The 8207-nt window shown below is 45.6% G+C and overlaps 1 pseudogene; it reads right to left on the reverse strand.

Moving 5' to 3' along the window:
• Positions 1 to 2030: 2030 nt before the first annotated feature.
• On the reverse strand, positions 2031 to 2125 carry LOC148093452 (U6 spliceosomal RNA; annotated as a pseudogene).
• Positions 2126 to 8207: the final 6082 nt, after the last annotated feature.

The raw sequence follows: 8207 nt of genomic DNA on the forward strand, positions 1-8207 counted from the left end.
TGTGTTGTCCACAAGGATATTATAGTGGGTGAGTTGCTGGCAAGCTCTAGATAGAAAAGAAGATGGTAAGCTGCCAAGATGCCAGTGGGAGGTCGGGGGTGGTGGGGGTGGTGGGCAATCAGGTGGCATTGGAAGAAAAGGAGATGCTTACATGAAAGTGGAAGAGTATGGTGTCTTTGAAAGGTAAGGAAGGGCACAGATCTTCCCTCCAGACCCTGAGAGTTTAGGAGGAGTGGAGTGGATGGGCAGGATGGGGGTTGCCTGCATGGGGGTGAAGAGAGACAGGCTCCAAAGGAAACAGGAAGAGAGGGACCGCTCCCCACCCCCAGGCTAACGTTGAAGGGGGGGGATTACTCACCATAGAACACAGGCTCCAGAGGGCACTGAGAAAGCTCTGGAATGAGTGATACAATGAGAGTACATGTCAGAAGAGAGGAAGAGAGCAGGCTGGAGGTGAGCATGCGGGAGGAGAGGGAGCACGGCCTGCGCTCCAGGCTCTGCCTTCTCTGCTTGGGGTGGGCTGTCCCCAGGGCCCTCCTTGGTGGGTAGTGGGATAAACTTTGTAAGCATAGCTGGCATTTTAAAAAAGGAACATACATGTCTTTTTGTCCAAAAACACAAAATATCTTATCTGTGGGCATGCACAGTGACAGCCATAGACCATCGTGAATTTTGTCATTTAAAGCCTGTAACTGACGCACAGAACCTTTCCTCTAGTCTCCTTTCCCCAAGTGATTTCGCTGAGGTGATTGGTGAGAAACACAGCAGTGAGCTTCCTGTAGCCGTTCATTAATAGTGATAATGCACCGTTTTAGGAATTAGGAACACCACCTCCAGCCACTCTGCCCTGCCAGGGTCCTCTTCGGGATCTTTGTGGCAACTTCTGCTCTGTTGCACCCAGTGGCAGCTGCAATAAAGCAGCCCCTTCCCATCCCTAGTGGTGCCCGTGGTGCCCTTTCCACCCCAGCCATAAAATCTCGACCAACTTCTCAATGGCCTTGCCTGATGTTCTCAGCGGCCAGGGATCCTTCTAACTACTGTTCTAAGCAAGGAGACATTTTGAATATTTTCAAAAATAATTTCGATGTCAATCTCTTCATCTTTCTTATTTCTCAGCTGGAACACACTGAGACCAATCCCAACCCCCTAGAAAGATGCCTTCTTCAAAAGAACCTGGAGCACCATTGAGCGCCCCTGAACCCCTCATTCTCTCTGCCTCAGTTGTCCCCCCAGCCTCTCGCATGGCTCTTGCATATGAACATTTTACCGCATGTCCATTCAATTCTTTCTCTTCATTCTCCCTAGCAGCAGCCTTTCTTAAATATGTTTTTCAATTTGTGACTTATCCCCTTTCCCTTTCAAGAGCACGGAGTTATCTTTGGTCTCAATGACTTCTACTTTTTGAGGCTGAACATCTTCAAGATTTAGAATCAGCCTCTCCTCTCCAAACACCTGCAAAAGCATTTAAAAATGAGTCCATTCCAGGGTATCATTTTTCTTTATTATACCAAATTTATTCATAATACATTATGCAGGTGTTTTGATGAGAATCCAGGAACATCTTGAGATACCATATTTCTCTGAAATGTGAGAATTTAAGACCATTGCTGTTCCAGGACAAGTCTTGTGTATAGAGCCTTTTATTGCATCCATTTGCATTATTTCGTTTACTCCTCAGAACTCTGTCAATTAGCAACAGCTTGATCTTGCAGATGAGATAACAGAACCCAGAGAAAACTCACCCAAAGCTACACACTTGGAAGATTGTGGAGCCAGGGCTAACCCAGTGTTCACCCTACTAAGTCATTCTGCCTTTCAGAATTAAGGCCAGATCAGACAATAAGCTCATTCCTGATTAGGTGCATGGCAGGTTAGAGCTGGAAGGGACACCCCTCCCCCCTTATCTAATTCAACTCCTACATTCGTAGACGTTCAGTCGATGTATCTAATTAGAAAAAATGCAAATTATTTGACTGTACACCTATAAATATTATCCCTGGAAAGAAAAGGAACATTTGGTAAGTGTACAAAAAAATATGAGAAAAATTTGCATGCTATCCTTGTGTAAGGGCCATGTTAATCTTCTCTGTATTGTTCCAATTTTAGTACACATGCTGGCAAGCAATCTCCAGAATATTTTTAAGTGAATATACTGCAATAGAAAATAGCAAAGTATATCACATACAGTAAAGTATGGTTTTGTGAGAGTTTTGTGCAAGTTGCATGTATGTGTAGACATTGTGGGTGATGATATAAAATTTGTTTCATGCTATGGATTGTGCTAACAAATGTTGCAAGGCCACTGGTATAGCGGAAAGAACATTGCAAAATGGGTTTAATTATTTGACTCCAGTCATTGCTCGGCCAACATCCACCTGGTGAGCTGGGCCAAGGAACTTACCCCCGTAGGGCTTCCATTTCCTTATTTTTAAAAGGAACTAGGTGTTTTGAGATCCCTCCCTTTAGGGTTGAATTAATCTGGGGACTCTCACATGGTTTCCATGAAACACAAAAGCCTTCCAGAGGAGGAAGGTGGGTGGAGAGAGGGAGCAGGAGCAGAAAGACAAACGTGGGCCAGGTGCAGCCACATGGCTTCACCCCACAGCAGCTGCTGCCCCGGTGCTCGTTCCCGTCGCTTGTCACGCTGGTAGCACCCCAAGATGCCGCCGCCACAAGGGTGTGAGTGATGACACTGGTTAGATCCAAGTGGAGGTGAGGACTGCCAACGTGCACACCTGGTACGGCACCGCGCTTGGCACTGCGAGGCGTTCAGAAGCAGCTCTTGAGACAAGCACGATAAATAGTCCGGGGAAAGGCAACCTAAATGGAACAAGCTAGACTTAGGCACCGTATTCCCTCTGCAACCGACGTGGCCCTGAGGTAATAAAGACCTTCCTTAGGGAAAAAAGGGAAGGGGAGCAATTTCAGAAAATGTGCAACGTGAAATGCTTAATATAACTCCTTTTCTGGTGTAGGCTAGTGCTTCGTTTTCTGGAAAGAGCAGGGATCTGTTTTCCCTTCCCACTCATTTGATGGATAAGATGCAAAGTGAATTTCGTGGTGGAGAAACATCCAAGAGGTTGTTCCTTTCCATCAGTACAGAAGACATCTTTGACTTGGGATGGTGAACACATTACAGTGTACAGATGATATACTGTGGAATTGTACACCTGAAACCTATATAATTTTATTAACCAGTGTCACCCCAATAAATTCAATAAAAAAGAAGGCATCTTTGACCTTAGCACATAGGCTGTGTGTATGTACACACACACACACATGCGAGAGGTGATAAATGCATTAAATGTATAAATTATTTATTGATCCTGGGACAGCAGACAGTATGACAAGAAATGAGATGTGTCTGTGTGATACACACGCGCGTGTGGAAATTGAGGGAGCATTTTTTTCCGCGGGTGGAAATATAATGCCAGAAAACATTCTGCCTTGGAAGAACGAAAGTGCAGAGATGTTCCAACAATGAAAGGTTATCGTTTTGCAGTTACTTAGGATTCATTGCATTTGGAAATAGGGCATGGAGAAGACAAGCACTTCTCCCAGCCTGGATCTCTTCAGCACGCTTCAGTTCAGCATCACGTGCTAGGTAAGATTTAACAAGATGTGTCTGTTGGCCTGCAAAAAACCTGGTTGACATGAGCCGTGTGTGTCAGGAAGCAGATCAAAAGTGGGCCTGGCAGTTGTTGAACACTGTTTACTTTAAAAAAAATAAATGAATAATTTAAGTCATTTTAGTACTAGTGGAGGGCACTGAACTGACAGCTCTGGCACCCCAGGCTTGTCTGCTGCCCGATGCCTCTTGGGTATGCGCATGGAAGCGACCCCACCCAGCCCCACAGATGAGCCTCCTCCGGTCACTCCCTCCACTCCAGCTAGAGACGGGAGAAAACGCGGCCTGGTGGCTGGGCCCCAGCGTGCCCATGGCCGTGCAGGAGGCACTGCTGGACAGCGGGGACAGCATGCACTTGCTAGGCTCTCCGTTCGTGTAGGTGACTGGGGAGATGTAAGAGATGAATACTTTTCTGGTCATGACCCAGCCCGGCTGGAGCTAATCCCATGAGCCTGGTGTGGGATGTTGATGTAGCAACTTCTTCAGTTACTCTGTTTACTTCCAAATGACAAAACCAAAACAAAAAATAACTCCAAACAAAGTCCCAACAACAGGAAAAAAAAAAAGCCCTCTAGCCCATACTAGCCCAGTGGCCGTTATTTTTGGCTGTGGGCTGGGCTGGTGAGATGCTCTTTGGCCGGCTGTCGCTGCGCACAGTGTCTGGCTGGAATTTTTGTGAGCCGGGGAAGGGATGGTTATATTTGGCCTCTGGAAGGGAAGTTGCTGAGGTAGAGAGGCAGCTTTGGGTCATAGGGTTTGAGCCCATGCCAACAGGAGAGGAAGCAACTCAGCCATTGCCAGCTGAGGAAGAGGGTGGGGCGACCCTGCCGAGGGGAGATCTGCAGGGGAGCACATCACACCACGGCCAGGGAGTTTGTCCAGGCCTCTGGCTGAGCCGCCCAGGAGGACCAGCGTGGGCGCGGTGACACGGCCTGTTTTCCTTCATTTAGCCACAGCGCTCAGTCTAGGCTGCCGTGGGTTGCATTCCTGGAAGTTCTAGACTTTGTGTAGTCACATGCCCTGTGTTCACTACTAGATCTTGAGTGCTGTGGTTTACCTTTATGATCCACAGGGCTCCCCCTGACAGAACATTTGAAAAATCAAACACTAGTTTGCCAGCCCTCCCCCTTTAAGCTCTGGGTGATGTATATATGAAATAAATTGTTAAATCTTCAGTCGTGTTATAAAAAGAATGACACTCGAGTCAAGACAGAAAAACAAGATTATTGTTTATGAATATACCACTAAAATATGCATTTTGTAAGGCTCATTGATTTATTTCCAATTCGAGGGACCACATAGACATACAAAACGGTTCATTAGATATTCATTATACCCCCTTAGCTGCTTTTATTAGACGTGCCCATGATGCCAATGGCAAGGTTGATGTTTTCAGGGGTTGAGTCAATGCTTGAATCTCATCAATTTCTTATAGGCAGTTTTGGTTTAAGGTATTTTGATGATTTTATAGAAATGTTTTACCCCATTAAAAAGCTATAAGTTAACCTGTGGAGCAGGGCAGGCACACATTAGATGATAAATGGCTTTGTGTAAGAGATTTCAAATTTGTCAAATCTGCATTAAAGAACTGTATTTGAAATTGGTTAGAAGGTTGGGTGAATTCTCCAGGTGAAAATGACATTTGTTTTATGGATCCCTCCAAAACAATTTCCCCAGAGTTTTCATTTGAATAAATCACATCCAAGCTCAGCACTCCAGAAAGAGCTAGCATGGTAGAGTTGCAGGAACCACTTTTCTGTTTCCTCTTTTTAGGGAAAAGGCTTGATTTTCTCATCTGTAAAGGAAGTTAGATGAGATAACCTGATGTGAATCTTTATACCCATTCATTCATTCATTCATTCATTCATTCAACCTTTAGTTATTGACTAGGTGTGGGCATGTTCTGGCAGTAAAGAAAAAGCAAAATACAAAACCTAGACCTTGTTCTCATGGAAATTACACCCTAGAAGGAGACAGACAATAAACAAATAAGATAACTTCATGAACTGATAAGCACCCTAAAGGCAGTAAAGGAGAGTATTGTGATGGTAAGTTGTTGGGCAGGTGGCCTCTTTGAGAAAGGGTCATTTCAGCCTAGGAGAGGCCACCTGAGCAAACATCTGGAGGAGGAGCATTCCAGGAAGAGGGACCAGCCAAGGCCGTGGAGTGGCAATGCAATAGTGTGGGTGAGGAAACAAAAGGCCTAAGTGTCTTCTTCCTCCACCTCTAGAGCTGTAATACTCTGCTGTACAAAAAAATGGATGAAGCCAAGGGGGTAGTGAGAAGTGGGCAGAAGGGAAGGAAACAAGAGGGCAGGGAACACAGGTTGGGGTGGGGATAGGCATGCTAAGGTAGACTAGGCTCCCTGCAGTAATGAAGAAGCCCACATCTCAGTGGCTTAACCAAGCACACGTTTTTTCCCCCTGCCTGTCTCATGGTCTGGTGCAGGTCTGATGACTCCTCTCTGAGCAGGGAAGCAGATTCTTGCCATCATGTGTCTCCACCACTTGAAGTCCTTTATTTCCAGCCTCATGACTTGGGAGGGGAGAAAGAATAGAAGGCTGGACTGAATGTTTTAGGGGCCAGGGCTGTACTGGCTGCTTGACTAGAATCCAGGTCCCCGATTCTAACCACAGGGGAGGCTGCAAAACATGGTCTTCCTTTGTGCTGAGGGGGCAGTAGCTGAATTGATGAGCACTGAGTCAGTCTTGGCCACAAGAGAGGAAGGATGAAAAGAGGGGATCTTTCTATTCTCCCTGTATCCTTGAAGACATGTTCCATTTTGGCCAGGAGTGCTGGCAAAGGGGTGGGGGTGGGGAGGAGGTGTCCTCACAATGATAACTTCTCATATCCCCCTCTCCCACCCCCCACAATACACAGAGAAGAAAGGGGGAGGGAAGCCCTGAAAGGGAGTTTGCCTGCCCCCCGCCACACAGACTTTAGGCTCAAACTAAGGCATTTTACTGCTTGCTAAGAGTCTGGAGGAGAAGCCAGGTTTGATGCTAAAGAACCCTACCTCCTATTGCCCAGCCTTCAAGGGTCCCTTCATGTGAGTTTACCCCATGTTAACCCAACCCTACTGCTCGCACCTGAGACCACCACTCTAGGCAGGCCTGACTTCTTGAAACTTCCCATCCCACAGAGAAAAGACTTCATCTCCTGTGTTCTCACCATTCTTCCGCAATGCCTGGACCCTCCTCTCTACGAAATCCTACCAGTGTGGAACTTTCTTATCTATGTGTCACCTTCCCTGTCTTCTCAGACCTCAGTGGAGTGCAGTCACAAAGAGGCTGTATGTCTCTTCCATTTAAGCTTCAAATATTCTCAGGTGAGTCCCTATTTCCCATCCTCCCGAAGCACCTCACACAGATCCCATCGCTTTCTAGATCACTTCCAACTATGAGAATAGTCTCAATGTTGAAAATGAGTTACTTTCACGAATTACAAGTCCAGGCCAGTCTAATGTAAAACTTCAATCTCATCTCCAGATCAAAGTTACTCACCTAAGCTTAAGCTCAGGGATGTGCAGTTGGGAAGGATGGGTTGACTGGATTTTTTCCTCTCTCTACCTCATCTCCTTTCTGACTCTTCCAGGGTCCAGGTTGGTGTTGGTGAGATTAGAGAAAGAGAGGCAAAAATGTATCTCATATCAAGATTCTCCCTAGGCTAATGCTGAGAGGCCACATAATGCTCTCCTTTCTGGCAGGGACCATCATCTGTTTTCTCATGGGACACATTTTGGGTACTTTTAAGAACCTCCTCTCACTCATCACATAAAACTCATACCCGCTCTCCCTTACTCTGCTCCAAGGGCTTTGGCTTTATTTCCATTTCTCAATAATGACATGTCCCTTCTTGCCTTAGAGCCTTTGCCATTTCATTTCCATTGCCTGGAACCCACCTTCCCTAGCCCCTTGCCTAGGTAACTCCTAGTCATCTTTTAAATCTCAATTCAAGCATCTTTGGAGAAGTCTAATGTGAACTCTTAGCACAGGGCAGGCCCCAATCATGACTCTCACAGTCCTGCAATGAAGACATTGTGTAAATAGCTATTTAACATCTGTCTCCCCCACTTGAATGTGGATTCCAAGAGGGCTTGATAAATAGATCTTTGTAGAAAGATAGAATAAATGGATTTTCCCAATAAGCTCATGAGCATGTTGACATGCCAAACAGATAGTATGTACTCAATAAATATGTGTGTAATTGACATGAAATTGAAGGCAGGAGCTATGCCTATTAATCTCTCAATTCACTATATGACTTAGCACATAGTAGGATATCAGTAAACATCTGTTACCTTGGTGTTTTGAATGACCTCTTTGAATTAACTCAACTAGTGGCGAATTGGCTAGAGTGCAATTCTGACCTGTGCCATATGGATGTTCCTCAATGTCAGCAGAAGAGTTTCTCTGTTATCTTTGCTGAGCCAGGCCTCTCATTGGCTGACTTCAGATTCCAAAGTCTTGGAGGAGCATTACTGTAGGAAGGAGACATGGGTAATGTGACCATAGAGCCAAAGAATGACAATTTCTAATAATTTGTCTCTTTAGTACACGTGTAGCTCTTTCAGCCCAAC

This window comes from Miniopterus natalensis, chromosome 3, assembly GCF_054644295.1.
Source record: "Miniopterus natalensis isolate mMinNat1 chromosome 3, mMinNat1.hap1, whole genome shotgun sequence".
Lineage (NCBI taxonomy): Eukaryota > Metazoa > Chordata > Mammalia > Chiroptera > Miniopteridae > Miniopterus > Miniopterus natalensis.